The following is a 17,207-nucleotide window of genomic DNA, read 5'->3' as shown; positions in this document are numbered from 1 at the left end:
ATATCAACAGTATTTAAAACAGTGGCAAGAACATTATTGTTGTTATTATTATTATTATTATTATTATAATGGTGAGAACACTGGTGCTTTAACAAGAATTACTAAAGATATAGCAAGACGTATGTTCAAGCTACTGTATAACCGGAAACAACATTGGAACAGTTGTGAACATGTGAGTCCTACAGTATGTAATGACCCAGGTCTCAATTAGGAAGATATGATGTAGGGCATGAGAAGGCAGTGGATAAATCAGGTCACAACTGAAGATTTACAGTTGAAATTAATGGTTTGCCAATCTTTCCCCAGGGCCATTGAGGCAAGGGCCTCATGCCATCTTAAGGAGGACCATTTGCACTGGGTGGCAGGGGGTCTGGGAGTTGCAGCTATGTAAGTAGGTAGGGGCCTCATCTGGAGACTGTGCAAAGAGAATCTTGCCTTCTGACCACACCTGCAAGCTGAAGGGGAAAGCCAAACAAAAACAGATGTTATGATCTTGCAACATTGTGCTGATGTCCCTCATCTCATGCTGCTTTGCCAGGGTAAGGTCAGAGAGGTCTTGAAAGATAAGCATCTTGGCCCCTTCAAATGCAATGTGGGAGGAGCACTTGGCTTGGGGTAAACCTGGCCCATTGCCTTGAAATAGTATAACTGAAGAATTACATTCCTCTGTGAGTTGGAGGCTTGGGAGCATGGTCAAAAGGCCAGATGACCTCTGTCAAGGAAGAGTATGTCATCAAGAATGGAATGGACAATGGTACAGAAGAGGCATAAAATATAGGCCTTCATTCCGAGTTGATCGCTAGCTGCTTTCGTTCGCAGCGCAGCGATCAGGCAAAAAATCGGCACTTCTGCGCATGCATATGGTGCGCAATGCGCACGCGCAACGTACTTTCACAAAAGCCATTGCAGTTTCACACAAGGTCTAGCGACGCTTTTCAGTAGCACTGCTGACCGCAGAGTGATTGACAGGAAATGGCTGTTTCTGGGTGGTAACAGACCATTTTCGGGAAGTGTGTGTGTAAAAATGCAGGCATGTCAGATACAAACGCGGGCGTGCCTGGAAAAATGCAGGCGTGGCTGGCCGAACGCAGGGCGTGTTCGTGACGTCAAAACAGTAACTAAACAGTCTGAAGTGATCGCTAGCTAGGAGTAAGTCTCGAGCTACTCAGAAACTGCACAATCTTTTTTTGTAGCAGCGCTGCGATCCTTTCGTTCGCATTTCTGCTAAGCTAAGATACACTCCCAGAGGGCGGCAGCTTAGCGTTTGCACTGCTGCTCAAAGCAGCTAGCGAGCAAACAACTCGGAATGAGAGCCCTAGTCTTCTAAATGGCCAAATTCTGGAATAATTTGGATTCTGGGGTTGTTCCTTCACCTCCTGTTGTCAAGGTCCTCTTGTTTATCAGCAGTGGGGAGATGTACTAAGCAGTGATAAAAGTGTGCCAGTGGAGAAGTTGCCAATGGCAACCAATCAGCATTGATGTAACATTTATAATTTGCATACTATAAAAGTATAGAGAGCAACTGATTGGTTGCCATGGGCAACTTCTCCACTGGCTCACTTCTCCACTTTTATCACTGCTTAGTACATGTCCCCAATAGTCACAATTATGCTGGATATTGTCCTGTTTGGACATCTGTTGGAAGCTTATAAATCTTTTTCTGTTTCCTCTCAAGAACATCCATATGGGAGCCAAGGTCAGTTACCTCAGGCTGGAGGCTGGAGAGCACTTTGTGAACTTCAACATGGATGACTTGGTGGAAGTTTCGTATCTCTGACAGAGAGTAATATCTGCAGCAATATCTGCTTTAGTGGACGGGGCCGCCGAATCCTCCACCTCAGTATCCACATCAGAAGCACTGCCAAGAGATTGGATAGGCAGTGGTCTCTGGGAGACTGTGACCTGAGTTTCTTTAAAATAGGATATGAGGCCTTTAGATCCAAATTAATTGTATTGAGGCATTGTGGTAGAGAAGGTCAGGGGACATAAAGACATGTAGAATGGTGGGGGAGGGTAGATGTACCTTCTTATCAGCAAGACACACCTGGAACTTGTATGGTAGGAATTATTCCATTGCAAAGTTGAACCACATGTATCAAGTAATGGAGTAGCAAAGTAATTGAATTAGAGAATATGGTAGAAAAGCAGCAACAATATGGAGGAGGGCCACACCATGCACTCCATGCATCTGGGACTCGCAAATGGGAAAAGGAAGTCAAGAGCTGCAGGCACTTGGGGTGCAGGGAAAGAGACACCCAGAGGAGTGGAGAAATAGGCTATTAGCTGTATATGGATGCCACTGGTATACTGAGGAATGGAGGCTCCTGCCCCTCCTGCAAGGTCGAGGCTAACACAGCAGTGACAGTCAATGTGTGAGAGCAAAGGTATACAATCAGGAGAAGCACAGAATTCCTTAATAGAGGGAAGATCCAGAGAGCTGTTTCTGAGTCCACAATCAGATAGTATGTGAAGTAGCAGAAAGCTGCAAAAGGAGGTATGAAGCAGGAGCTGTGGTATGCAGACAGCAGGGAGAAGTACCCTGACCCCCTATCAGTCCTTTCCAGCCAGGGCACCACAGATCTGAAGAGCGCCCTGATATATTTCTCACATACACACATTCCACAGAGGGAAAGATATCCACGTGAGGTAAGTATCTCATCAAAGCCAAGGGAATCTCACTTGGATGTGCCTGCAGACTTGGAGCTTTTACTAGCCTAACCTATGACCTTGAGCTTATTTACTTCAGCCATGTGAGGTTCTAGCAGGACAGTGCAGCTATAGATATACAAATATGTCCCTATACTGTATATCCTTTGCTGCAAAAGGCTGCATATTGTGGCATTGCCGCAATGCAGCCTCCCGCAGACTCAGCTTCCTTTTGTCCTGCTTGTATTCGCAGGATCGTGCATATGCATTGTCCAATGACAACCGCTGAGTACAACTGCTTTTAAGTATGGGTAGCAGGAGCATCGTTTCCCTGCTGCCTATGGCTGCACACACTGTTACTTCTTACTGTGTAGCTGGACTATGCGTACGTACTCTACCACTATGGTATGTTGTGCTGGGAATTAAATGCTGCAATGTATACACAACACTGGCAAAGATTTAAGATGACTTATCTGTATCTTAGCCATTTTAGTAGATTTGGTGCTTCTCAAAAGGGGATGACTATTCTCTTCAGCAAATTGAGCCGCTGTGCGAGAAATGTGAATTGGGTAGTGTCAGGAGATGTGGACAGGAGCTACATTAATGACATCAGCCAATGTTAGCTATTAGTATGGTGTGCCATATATTTCGGTCTCACTTGTTCATATTTGATTAAGTTTGATCATGTCATTCTGCATATCCTACTACTGCCAAGTTGGACAGGCAGTCCTGCAAGTCACGAATCCCCAGAGGATTCCTCCAGAGGAGTTTTTTGTCTCCTGAGTGCTGAGGGATAACTATGAGTCATGAGGCTTCCACCATTTTGGTTCGCTTATAGGACAAACTTACTAGAACCAATCTTGCTCAATAATGCATAGTAAAAAAAAGTGTAATTTTACTTGTGGTAAAAACATTAAATAAATGTACTTTAACCACTTGCCTGCAAGTGCTCTATCTGACCTGGTCACACAGGATGCGACCAGTCAGATAGAGAGTGTTAGCGGCAGTGGGGATGGGAAACTTCCCTCCGCTGCTGCTGTCAGAGGGACCTTCCCTGCACTCTTCCCTACTGATTGCCGTGCTGCCAATCACTGCTGATCGGTCAGTACGGCAAGATTTACCCCCTCAGTGGCTGCAGACAATGGCAGCCGCTGGGGAGTGTAAATTAGCCCTCCCAAGCCACCCCCAGAGCCCCCTGTATACCTGGAGGCTGTTCCGGCTTTCAAAATGAAAGCCACGATGGTCGTGATGTTTCCAATGTTCCAATGGTCACAATGTTTCGATGTTTGAAAAAATATTATATTTTTAACTAAAATCATTTGGGATAGGGTTAAATTCATGTTCTTCACCTAATTCACTCATAAAAAAAAACCAGACAATTTCGGAGCGGCTTTTGGCTAAATACATCATCACTTAAGTGGTTAAAATAGATTTTGCTTGATTTTACCTTTGTTTTATGAATGGAGACTCTCAGAAGGTGAGGAGACTGTGAAGCCTAGAAAGGAGAATGAGACCAGAGTGGACAATGGCTAATAATACAGTAGCTGAGAGGCTGAAAATTATAAATGATAAAAATTAGAATGTTTGTGAAAAAGTCTGAAAAATGATGGATGCTTCTGATTTGTGGTTAGGAATTGGTAGGAAAACATGTTATTTGTATGTAAGTAAGAGATACATGAAATGTATTATTATTATTATTATTATCATCATTATTATATTAACATAGAATAAAAATGATATCCTATATCTGCTGCTACAGAATAAAGAATATGTTTTTACTCCGTACTTGCTATTACCCACTTTTCTAATAATTTACAACAATGTAAAATGAGTTGAATGGAATATATCAAAAGAAGATCCAGTGACATTTTGCAACTATATACAAAGAAACAATATCGGCGGAATCGTCCGGCATCCCCTACCTTCGGCGATCTCAGACTCCATTACATCCCACCGTATATGTCTGAAAAATAATAAAATAAAATAAAAACAAAAATGTTACGTTAATTCTGTGACATGCCCAAAGCATTAAAGGCATTGTATTAAGAATTACATAAAATATATTTATATGAGGGCCACATGAATTACTGACACCTCAGGAGCAATGTCATAACTTTGGGCTGTGGTAAGTTAGGGTTGCCACCTTTCCGGGACTCCTCCAGACATTCTCTAAATCAGAAGATCTGGAGTCTGGAGGGCTGCCAATGCCAAGTGGGGAGCACCCAGAAATCTCACATTGGTCTGTCAACTCTACTGATGCTGGTCCCCTGTCAACCAACAGGTGCCTGGGGCTGATAATGATCAAGGGCTTGTTGTGAGGAGTGGAGGTGGCGTGACTAGTGCCATGTGGGTGTGGTCAGTGATTTGTGGATGTGGCTAGTGTTGTGAAGGCCTGTACCACCCCTACACTATTAGCCCCAATATCAGCATGAATATACAGAAGTAAAAAACTGCATAATTTGTAAGGAAAATAGAAATAACATTTTAATACCTATGATTTATGGCCGACCTTACATAATAATAGCAGTGTGTGCCACATCACCATGGAACACTTAAGCATTGTTCAAACATAAAAACATACATGCTTGACTAACAGAAAACAAGTAATGTTAAACATAGTTTGGATGAGATTGCTTGCCCAGCAGGCTAGACTCCTATTTTCAAGGTCCTTACGCCTCATCTTGTCTCAAAAATAATATTGGAAGATCAGTGTTGATTTCTTAAGGATCCTCAATTTGGTCTTTTGTGAATGTTGAATTTATTTCATGCTTTAGAATTTCTTCACATGTGTCACGTGATACTAGAAATTCTGTACAATTATAAGTTCTTGAGACATGGCACTACCATTACGAGGCATGGGAAATATCTGGGGACTCTCTTAGTGCAAGGATATGCGACAAAGGAGGTCTATGATATAGGGATTTCTTTACGCAGAAAAATTGAGATTTTGCAAAAATGGGTTGTTTGTGCATTTGTACAGGTGCTGCTTTTCAATGTGGGCTATCTCCATGCAACAGCGGGATAAGTACAATGGGGAGATATTTGCAGTGAGAAGACTCTGATCGTTTCCACTGCCTACAAATTTTGTTATACCCAAAAGCAATGGTGGTGGCTTGGTTGGAGTTTCAGCTAACATTTTGAATCAGGGCTCCTAGATATGGGCTTAATTCAGACCTGATCGCAGCAGCAACATTTTTCTCTAATGGGCAAAACCATGTGCAGTGCAGGTGGGGCAGATATAATATGTGCAGAGAGAGTTAGATTTGGGTGGGGTGTATTTAAACTGAAATCTAAATTGCAGTGTAAAAATAAAGTAGCCAGTATTTACCCTGCACAGAAACAAAATAACCCACCCAAATCTAACTCACATGGTTGTCACCCATTAGAGAAAGATTTTGGTGCTGCGATCAGGTCTGAATTAGACCCAATGGGAGTCATTCCGAGTTGATCGTAGCTGTGCAAAATTTAGCACAGCTACGATCATGAACTTAGACATGCGGGGGGACGCCCAGCACAGGGCTAGTCTACCTCGCATGTCAGTGCCGCCCCCCCCCCCCCACACACACACACACACAAATACAAAAGCATTGCACAGCAGCGATGCTCTTGTATTTGTGGAGTTAACTCCCGGCCAGCGCAGCTCCTGCGGCTGGCCGGGAGTTGTGTGTTGCTGCCGCTGGCCGCAGCGGCTGTGTGAGACATCACGCAGCCGCCGCAGCACGCCCCCCCCCAACGGTCCGGCCACGCCTGCATTGGCCGGACCGCGCCTACTAAATGGCGGCTTAACGCCCAGCGACTGCTTCTGTCTCAGAGGCGATCGCTAGGCAGTGACGACTGCCATGCACCAGCGCACTGCGGCACCAGCGCATGCGCAGTTCCGACCCGATCACTGCGCTGCTACAAACTGCAGTGAGCGATCGGGTCGGAATGACCCCCAATGTTCCCAGATTTGAGTCAATTAGCTCACGGATCCCAATTGCAGAACAGAGCTGATGTAAAACTTTTTATTCCATAGGCAAATCACACTTTTACATAAGTTTTATCCCATTATGCAGTATTAACTTGTTTTACAGATAAAAAAAACCTTAGACAGGAAAGACGTCTGAGCCTTTTCCTGAAGCCTGGAGAGAGTGATATCTTAGCAACAACTAAAATAAAAAGTTATTGTTGTAGGAGCCAGATTCCACTACCTTCTGTTCTAAGATCGTGACAGTCGCTCTAACATCCTGCAAGGTCTTACCAATTAACCTGAACTGGCTCTCAGATGCACAGGCTCTGCAAGTTTAATTGGTTTTGCATAAACCATTGTCACTGATATTTGCTGGCTAATATCCATGTTCTGTGGGCTTAATGTGTAAGGAATGGATATTCCACACTGCTATGGCTATGCTATTTTAGTCTTTTCATGTAATAAAATACTGGAATATGTGCCATTTGTATAGTCTCAGCAATATTCTGAGCCAGCAGCTCAATTTGTATTCAAAGCAACCAATGTGTCTGTCACTGCTTGGTACACTATGGGTCTCAAATCCTCAGGGAACTTTGCAGCTGTCAAATTGACTTCCATCACTTCTTCCTGAGCTGAGAGACAAATTATCCAGCCTGCCGTCTGACTAGACTCAAAGATCGAACCTGCAATTTCTCACTGATAGAACTCCCAGCTCCCATTCAAATTACTGCCTTATCCTGTTTAGAAGTGAATGCCTGGGAATATATTTATTTTCTCTTTAGATGCATTTAGCAGGTAGGAGGACATGTTAAACAAACGCAGGGAGCAGTTGAAATAATAGAAAGAGGCACAGGGATGAGCAGTCAGCTCTCGGCAGTTAGGTTCATCTGATGGAAGGAGAACTTGCAATGCAGAGCGGGGAAGACGTATAGTATAATTCAAGGTTCCTTATACAGCTCAGCTGAAAATAATGTTTCACAATAAATGCTCATAGTCCCCACATTAATTTTACATGGCATCAAATCTGAATGATTTTATAGTGCTATCTGGTGTTGGATGTGTTTTATGACATGAGGTACCCTAACTGCATCCACATACTGACACATTACAGGATCTTGGTGGTGACTTTCAGGAAGTTTTATATTATTGTACAATTTGCCCCAGATCAGATTATAGTTGGATGGAGAGCAATGTACATGCTAAAGAAGTCATGCTCTTGATAGAGGTGTACCTGAGTTACCTGTTGCAGTTTCAGTGGGAGGAGGAGCAGCCGCTATACTTACAGCCAATACACAGAGGGTTGCCCATGCACAGAGCAGTCTCCTGAGCTCATAAAATAGCCTGATGGTGCTGCCCCAGCCATTGCGTCTCTGACCTCATACAGATGCAACCATAGCAAGGAACTGCCTACACTTGAGGACGGCGATTGTACAATAGCCTGCCACCAAACAGGCTATTGAGTCATGCATGCCAAGGACCGGCACATGTGGAGGAGTTGTTGAATTAACAGGGGGAAGTAGGTTAGCCAGTGGTGGAGCTGGAGGGGGGGGGGGGCAGTCATGGTCTCTATGCGGTAAAGATGGGAAATGGGGAGCCCCCAGATGAAAGGTCTGAAAGATGTTTCATTTATCATTTGTATGCTGCACTTCATCATTGCAATATATACTTGAGCATTCCATATTCTGTATTTGGGAAGAGGATAGAGACAGTAGGGGTACTCTATAGTTCAGTGGTAATGTTATGTTATAATTCAAACCTTTAATGTATTTAAAAAAAACAAAGGATTTACATCACATACATAGACAAACATTATACACAACAGAAGAACCTGCATATGTTGCAAATATCAAAGCAGTACTGGGGGTATATTTACTAATATTCGTGTTTTAGGCATTTTTAAGGGAGTTTGATCTCGAATGGTATCGGGTGCATTTTACTGCAACTTTTTGAATCCTGATACGGTCATTTACTAAGCTGCCGAGTTTGCAACATTCGTATTTTCCGATGTTGATGTCTTTCGTGTTCTTTTTAAGTGTTTTCGGCTGTAATTCACTGTTTCATTTGTGTTTTTTTGTTTTTTACTTGAATTGTGACTACGTTAAACGCGGCAGGGTTTTTAAGCAACTACGGCTGCATTTACACTTTTACTTTCGTTTTTCACCTTCGTTCGTGATTGGTTGTGTTACAGATGTAGGCGTGTCTGTGCGCAACCATATAAATACGCCCCAAACCATCCGCACCTCGTGGGTTTAGTTAGTGGTGAGGAGAGAGGTTGTGCTGTGGAGTTTGGTGAATAGTGTTTTTTTGGAGGAGTATTTTTATTGCGAGTTCTGAGTGTTGTATTGTGTTTGAAAGTAGTCTTGTCATTCTTGTAGTCTTGTATTTTTTGGGTTTGTCTTCTTTTTTGTCCTAGTGGGGTTTTTTTGAGTCTCAGTGTTTGTTTGTTAGTTTGTTTGTTTGTTTGTTTGTTTGTTTGGGTGTGTGTGTTGTGTTGTGTTGTGTAGTGTAGTGGTAGCGGAGGAGGTTTTTTTTTCTGTGTTAATTGTTGTTAGTCCAAATTATGTCTGACTCTGAGGTGGGTGAGGTGAGGTGAGTGAGGTGGAGGGTGGGAGTGAGGTGGAGGAGGTGAGTGAGGTGGAGGAAGTAGGTGAGGTTGCTGCTGCAGCCTCGAGTGACAGTGACAGTCATGCTGCTACGCAGCCACGCACCACTACAAAGACTGGCCGCAATGTTAAATTTAGTTATGCTGAAAATGTGGCATTGGTGCGGGAGCTGATGAAGTATAAGCGGCAGCTATTTGGGCCTGAGTCAGCAAAGGTAACATCACGTAGGAAGTCGGTGCTGTGGGCCAAAGTTGGTACTGCAGTGAATAGTGAGGGGGTGGTCAAGTGGACGGAGGACACGTGCCGCAAACGGTACTATGACATCAAGCGCCGTGTGAAGGCAAAATTGGCCAAGGAGGCGTAGTCGGCTCGGAAGACTGGTGGGGGTCAGCCCTACATTGCCAGATATCTGGACTACGAGGAGCCCATGCGGAGCCTAATACCTCCAGAAGTTGTGTCTGCAACACATTTCCGTGATTCGGATCGCCCAAGGCAGGCTGGTGAGTATGGATTATTTTGTTGTAACATACTCTGCTTGTTTTTTTTTTCTTCTTCAGATTATGTGTGTCATGTTGCCTATTGCGTAACTTGCATCTTGGAGTAGACGGAAGTAACAACCTTGCCATTTTTAATTTTTACTACTAAACCCAATGTAGCACATAACATGGTTTTTGGATTCAATTTTTAATTTGGGTATAGCTTTATGCAGGCTTTAATTATCAAACACAAAACATGTCCTTCATCACATTTACTTGTTATAAATTTTAACTGTGTATGTCAGGGATGTTGTCCCTCCAGCTGTTGTTAAACTACACATCACAGCATGCCCTAGAACAGTTTAAGCATGGCAAAATAACAAAACTGCAGCAAGGCATGCTGGTATGTGTAGTTCAACACCAGCTGGAGACCTGAAGGTTACCCATCCCTGGTGTCTGTATTTGCATTTTGCATAGTACATGGTATCAGACACAGTGGGGAAGATGTATTATTAACCTGGAGAAGGCACAAGGAAGTGTTTAACCAGTAATATGTGCAAGGTGTTTTAAAGACACCAGACAATCAGATCCAATATGTAAAATAACAGTTAGGAGCTGATTGGCTGGTGCATTTTTCACCTTGCATATATCACTGGATTATCACTTCCTTCTCCAGAATAATACATGTGGACCACATTTTCAGATGTGCCATGCTGGTAAAGGCATCATTAAATGAGGAGACAGTGGCATGTGCAAGGTAATTGATGCAACATGTAATCTTTGTGTTTTTGATGAAAACATAGTTTTTAGCGGTTGCCTGCTCTATTTGATACATTCTCCAACACTACTTTATCAGTGTCTTATGTGTTTGATAGTTGTACAAATGTGTTTATTCTTTACGTTACTTTTGTTGTGATGGTGGACTAGTGTGTGTTTGTTGGGACACTTCACACAGGTGTTATAAAATTACAAATCAGACTATTTAAAGTTAATTGTATAAGCAATATGTTTTGGTTATCTAGTGTTGTTTGATATAGTTGGTATGCTGGGCCATGTATATGTTCTCTACATTTAGCCCTGCGTATCACTATCCTGAGTGTACATGTATATTTGGCAATCTTGTATGTTTTTTATTGTAAAATTTTTAATGTCGTTGGACAGTGTTGCCCAAGAAAACAACTGACCAACCTCCAGTCAGTCCTATGACATCGGATGATGATGAGGCTGCGGCAGCAGGTAAAGTGCCCATTGTAGTGCCGGTTTTGTTTGTTAAGGAATGTTACTACAATATTTGTGTTTGTACAAATAGGACCTTCAATACAAGGCACTGCGAGCAGAAGACACCCTCCCGAACCCCACAAAAAGCGCACACACGTCCACCCAAGAGACCCCGGTTGGATGTCCAGCCCAAAACACAGGAGGTTCCACCAACACGAAGAATATCAGTAGTCTCTTCCATACCACCACAGCAAATTTTACAGACTCCACCAAGACGACAACCACACTCCCCTCATCTGGATGGTGAGTAGTCAACTAAAATATAATAAGCGATTAGTCATCTGTAAATGAGTGTAAAAATTATTGTGGAAAACTGAAGACACAGTACAACCAACAAAACGTACTGAAAAACAACAACCACTAAATGGCTACAAAGTGGAAGTTTGATTTTCACCAACATTCAATATATGTGTGTCCACTTCAGCCATACAGTTGTAGATTGTCTGGAAGATGCGGCAACAGAAACAGATGGCCAAGCGTGTCAAAGAGTTAGTGTGTGATCATTGTTGTGTGTTGATGCTTTTACATACGTTAGTTTTAACATGCTAAAATATTTTAATCTTAAATTGGGTTACAAAAAATTATGGCCTTTGTTAACCAGCAAACCAATTTTTCGTGGAGTATGTCGTATATATAAAAGTAAAAATGTTGTTGCTCTTCCATTGATAGAAGCACCAAACCAACAATGAGAGAGCCATGTCCAGCCTTTAAAGGCAGTAGTGATGTTGTGGTTATGCAGATTATGTCGAAGATGCATTCACTTGTGTGTTTTGTGTGTTTTGGCAACATTTTAAAAACAGATATGGCTAGATAAACCTAAATGCTTTCTCCTTCCAGAATCCAACAACGAGCCCAGCAGTCCACCAACACAACAGCAAGAAAGTGAAATGGAGGAGACATTTGCGTTACAACTGCAGCCAATCACTGAAGCAAACACGGCCACAGCACCTGTGATTACTCATCCCCCACAACACACACCACCAGCACAACTGACCCCAACAACACCAGTATCTCAAGGCCCGGATCAAGTTTTTTGGGACAGTTGGGCTACACAGCAGACCACTACCCAGGACTGCCTGCGTAGACAGACACAAATCTTAACAAGCCTGCCAAATCACCTCAGGCGAATAAGCCACAATATCAGCAGACAAAACGAATCCACCATGAGAATAGCAAACACAATGGAAATCATGTGTGCAGACATGACCCAAGTAATGGGCAACTTACAATGCATAATGGATGAGCAGCACAGACAACAACAAAGCTATATCAATATATTAGAAAACAATCAAAGCCTCATTGAAAGTATATCACGCAGCATGGATAATCACACGGCAGCAACACGGGAACTCAATGCCACACTCAACAACATCAATGAAACCCTCAGGGCCCAGCAGCAGCACCAACAAAGCACCAGTTCTGCATCAACTACTCCACTTGCCTCGCCAATGGCCTCACCACCAAGGCGCTCCACAAGAACACGCACGCACGATAGTGCAAAAGACAAAGCAGCAGCCAAGCAGTCAGCCCCCAAAAAATAAAATAAGGAAGTAGTGCTTTGTGTGTTGGATACAAAAAAAAAACATAACTGGATGATGGACACTACAGATTGGCCTGTTAGCATCATCAAACAGACAAAAACATCTTTAATTAACCAAAAACTAAGTTTCTAATATCATTTGTCCTTGACACTGCTAGTTACCACTCTTACCCCTTTTTTGAGCCAGTGAAATGTTAACTGTGATACACATGGTGATGTGCATGCATTTATGAGGCACCAGTGTTTGATTTTCTAATGATTCAGTATCCAAATTCTAATCAATCTCTCATACATCAGCCCAGAGCCGGATTAAGGGGGGGGTCCCGGGGATACGTACCCCGGGCCCCCCTTTACAAAAGGGCCCCCTGCCACACCACAGATCGGATCTTTCTTCAATCCGGTCTGCGGTGCAGCGCTCACGAGCCCCGGCTCCCCGCTGCCCTGTCCCTCCTCCTCCTTCAGTACAGCGTGCGGCCAGTGCCGTTTAACGCCGCGGCACTTTGTGACTACTTATCTCCTCCCTCTCTCTCCCCCCCCGAGCGCTCCTGCTCGGGGGGCGGGGCTTCGCGGAATGATGCGTTTGGTCGTGACGTCACGACGCAAACGCGTCATTCCGCGAAGCCCCACCCCCCGAGCAGGAGCGCTCGGGGGGGGGAGAGAGGGAGGAGAGGAGATAAGCATCGAAGGAGGAGGCGGCCGGCGCGAGGGACGTGAGTCGGCGGGACCCGAAGAGCGGGAAGATGTAAGTATTTTTTTTTCTCTCTTTCTCTCTCTCTCTTCCTCCCCCCCACTTGACACCTGCCTGCCGCACTATGTAAAATGAGGATACCTTTCGCACTGTGTAAAATGGGGATACCTGCCGCACTGTGTAAAATGGGGGCACCTGCCGCACTGTGTAAAATGGGGATACCTTCCGCACTGTGTAAAATGGGGATACCTGCCGCACTGTGTGAAATGGGGATACCTGCCTGCGTACTGTGTAAAATGGGGATACCTGCCGCACTGTAAAATGGGGACACCTGCCTGCGTACTGTGTAAAATGGGGACACCTGCCTGCGTACTGTGTAAAATGGGGACACCTGCCTGCGTACTGTGTAAAATGGGGACACCTGCCTGCGTACTGTGTAAAATGGGGACACCTGCCTGCGTACTGTGTAAAATGGGGATTCCTGCCTGCGTACTGTGTAAAATGGGGACACCTGCCTGCGTACTGTGTAAAATGGGGATATCTGCCTGCGTACTGTGTAAAATGGGGACACCTGCCTGCGTACTGTGTAAAATGGGGACACCTGCCTGCGTACTGTGTAAAATGGGGACACCTGCCTGCGTACTGTGTAGAATGGGGACACCTGCCTGCGTACTGTGTAAAATGGGGACACCTGCCTGCGTACTGTGTAAAATGGGGATATCTGCCTGCGTACTGTGTAAAATGGGGATATCTGCCTGCGTACTGTGTAAAATGGGGATATCTGCCTGCGTACTGTGTAATATGGGGACACTTGCCTGGTGTAATGTGTAAAAAGGGGACTTTTTTATTTTTATTTTTTTCCCCTGTGGTGGGTGTGATGATATCAGACGAGGCCACGCCCACTTTAACGAGACCACACCCATTTTAATCAGGCCACACACTCTTGTCGGGAGCGCGCGCGCATGCTTTTTCTTTTTCTGGCTATATGGGGGGGGGCACGCAAAAAATTTTTATAGCAAGGGGGGGGGGCGCATTTTGAAATCTCGCACTGGGAGCCAAATTGTCTAGAAACGGCCCTGCGTGCGGCGCACTAATGACGGAGCCGCAGGTTTGCTGAGCTGGACAGCAATTGGACAACTGAGCCGTCGCTCAGCTGCGCTGACTACAGCTCTAAGAAGAGTGCTCTAACAGCTGTAGTCAGGGCAGCTGAGCGACGGCTCAGCTGTCCAATTGCTGTCCGGCTCAGCAAGCCTGCGGCTCAGTCATTGGCGAGCCGCACGCTGAACTGAAGGAGGAGGGATTCTTAGATAAATTAATTATATATATATATATATATATATATATATATATATATAAATAAATCCCTCCTCCTTCAGTGGACTAAAAAACTAATAAAAAAAATAAAAAAAATGAATATATATATATATTTTTTTATTTTATTTATTTATTAGTTTTTTAGTCCATGGGGGCCCCCTGCAATTTAGTACCCCAGGCCTCCCGAGGCCTTAATCCGGCTCTGCATCAGCCTGTATAATGCACAGGCATGCACAAGGTGATATGCATGCAATAATGAGGCACCAGTGTTTGATTTTCTAATGATTCAGTATCCAAATTCTAATCAATCTCTCATACATCAGCCTGTATAATGCACAGGCATGCACAAGGTGATATGCATGCAATAATGAGGCACCAGTGTTTGATTTTCTAATGATTGAGTATCCAAATTCCAAATTCTAATCAATCTGAGATACATCAGCCTGTATAATGCACAGGCATGCAAAGTAACACATCCCCTATACAAAATATTTTTTTGGGTGGTGCTAAAGGTTTATTGTTGTATACTTCAATAACAGTACTGTTCAACAAGTAAATGTCCGAATATGGGCAAACAACAATGGGTGATTATTGTTTGTTGTTTTTTTCCAAGTTTGTCAGTAATGTCATGCCATGTTTGCAAGTGCTACAAAGGCGTTGTATGAGCATTTGTTTGTATGCTGATAAAAAATACAACATCCATGAAAAAACAAATGTTAGGTGTGTAATAATTAGTGATGAGCGGGTTCGGATCCTTGGGATCCGAACCCCCCCCCGAACGTCACCCATTTTACACGGGTCCGAGGCAGACTCGGATCCTCCCGCCTTGCTCTGTTAACCCGAGCGCGCCCGAACGTCATCATCCCGCGGTCGGATTCTCACGAGATTCGTATTCTATATAAGGAGCCGCGCGTCGCCGCCATTTCTCACTCGTGCATTGGAGATGATCGTGAGAGGACGTGGCTGGCGTCCTCTCAGTTTCTATGTTCAGTGGGCTGCAAATTGTGCTGCAAATATCTGTGCTCAGTGTGTTGCAAATATCTGTGCTCAGTGTGCTGCAAGTGCAAATATCTACGTCCTCTGCCTGAAAAACGCTCCATATCTGACTGTGCTGAGTGTGCTGCAAATATCTGTGCTCAGTGTGCTAATTGCTTTATTGTGGGGACTGGGGACCAGCAGTATTATATAGTAGGAGGACAGTGCAGAGTTTTGCTGACCAGTGACCAGTGACCACCAGTATTATACGTTCTCTGCCTGAAAAACGCTCCATATCTGTGCTGCATTGTAGTATATAGTAGGAGTACAGTGCAGAATTTTGCTGACCACCAGTATAACTATATATATAGCAGTACGGTACGTAGTCCACTGCTCTACCTACCTCTGTGTCATCAAGTATACTATCCATCCATACCTGTGGTTCATTTCAGTTTTGCACAGTTTGCTGACCACCAGTATATACTATATAGCAGTACGGTACAGTAGGCCACTGCTCTACCTACCTCTGTGTCGTCAAGTATACTATCCATCCATACCTGTGGTGCATTTCAGTTTTGCACAGTTTGCTGACCACCGGTATATACTATATAGCAGTACGGTAAAGTAGGCCACTGCTCTACCTACCTCTGTGTCGTCAAGTATACTATTCTTACATACCTGTGGTGCATTTCAGGTGTGCGCAGTATATATGTTAATAGGCCATTGCTATTGATATATTACTGGCATATAATTCCACACATTAAAAAATGGAGAACAAAAATGTGGAAGGTAAAATAGGGAAAGATCAAGATCTACTTCCACCTCGTGCTGAAGCTGCTGCCACTAGTCATGGCCGAGACTATGAAATGCCATCAACGTCGTCTGCCAAGGCCGATGCCCAATGTCATAGTAGAGAGCATGTAAAATCCAAAAAAATAAAGTACAGAAAAATGACCCAAAAATCTAAATCAAAATCGTCTGAGGAGAAGCGTAAACTTGCCAATGTGCCATTTACGACACGGAGTGGCAAGGAACGGCTGAGGGCCTGGCCTATGTTCAAGGCTAGTGGTTCAGCTTCACATGAGGATGGAAGCACTCATCCTCCTGCTAGAAAACTTAAGTGAGTTAAGATGGCAAAAGCACAGCAAAGAACAGTGCGTTCTTCTAAATCACAAATTCCCAAGGAGAGTCCAATTGTGTCGGTTGCGATGCCTGCACCTCTTTTTTGTTTCATTTTTCTTTGCATCATGTGCTGTTTGGGAACTATTTTTGGAAGTGCCATCCTGTCTGACACTGCAGTGCCACTCCTAGATGGGCCAGGTATTTGTGTCGGCCACTTGGGTCACTTAGCTTAGTCACACAGCTACCTCATTGCGCCTCTTTTTTTCTTTGCATCATGTGCTGTTTGGGGACTATTTTTTAAATCTGCCATCCTGTCTGGCACTGCAGTGCCACTCCTAGATGGGCCAGGTGTTTGTGTCGGCCACTTGGGTCGCTTAGCTTAGCCATCCAGCGACCTTGGTGCACCTCTTTTTTTCTTTGCATCATGTGCTGTTTGGGGAATGTTTTTCAAATCTGCCATCCTGTCTGACACTGCAGTGCCACTCCTAGAGGGGCCAGGTGTTTGTGTCGGCCACTTGGGTCGCTTAGCTTAGCCATCCAGCAACCTTGGTGCACCTCTTTTTTTCTTTGCATCATGTGCTGTTTGGGGACTATTTTTTAAATCTGCCATCCTGTC

The sequence above is a fragment of the Pseudophryne corroboree genome, chromosome 10 (genome assembly GCF_028390025.1).
Source record: "Pseudophryne corroboree isolate aPseCor3 chromosome 10, aPseCor3.hap2, whole genome shotgun sequence".
NCBI lineage: Eukaryota > Metazoa > Chordata > Amphibia > Anura > Myobatrachidae > Pseudophryne > Pseudophryne corroboree.
This window is presented reverse-complemented; position numbering follows the sequence as displayed.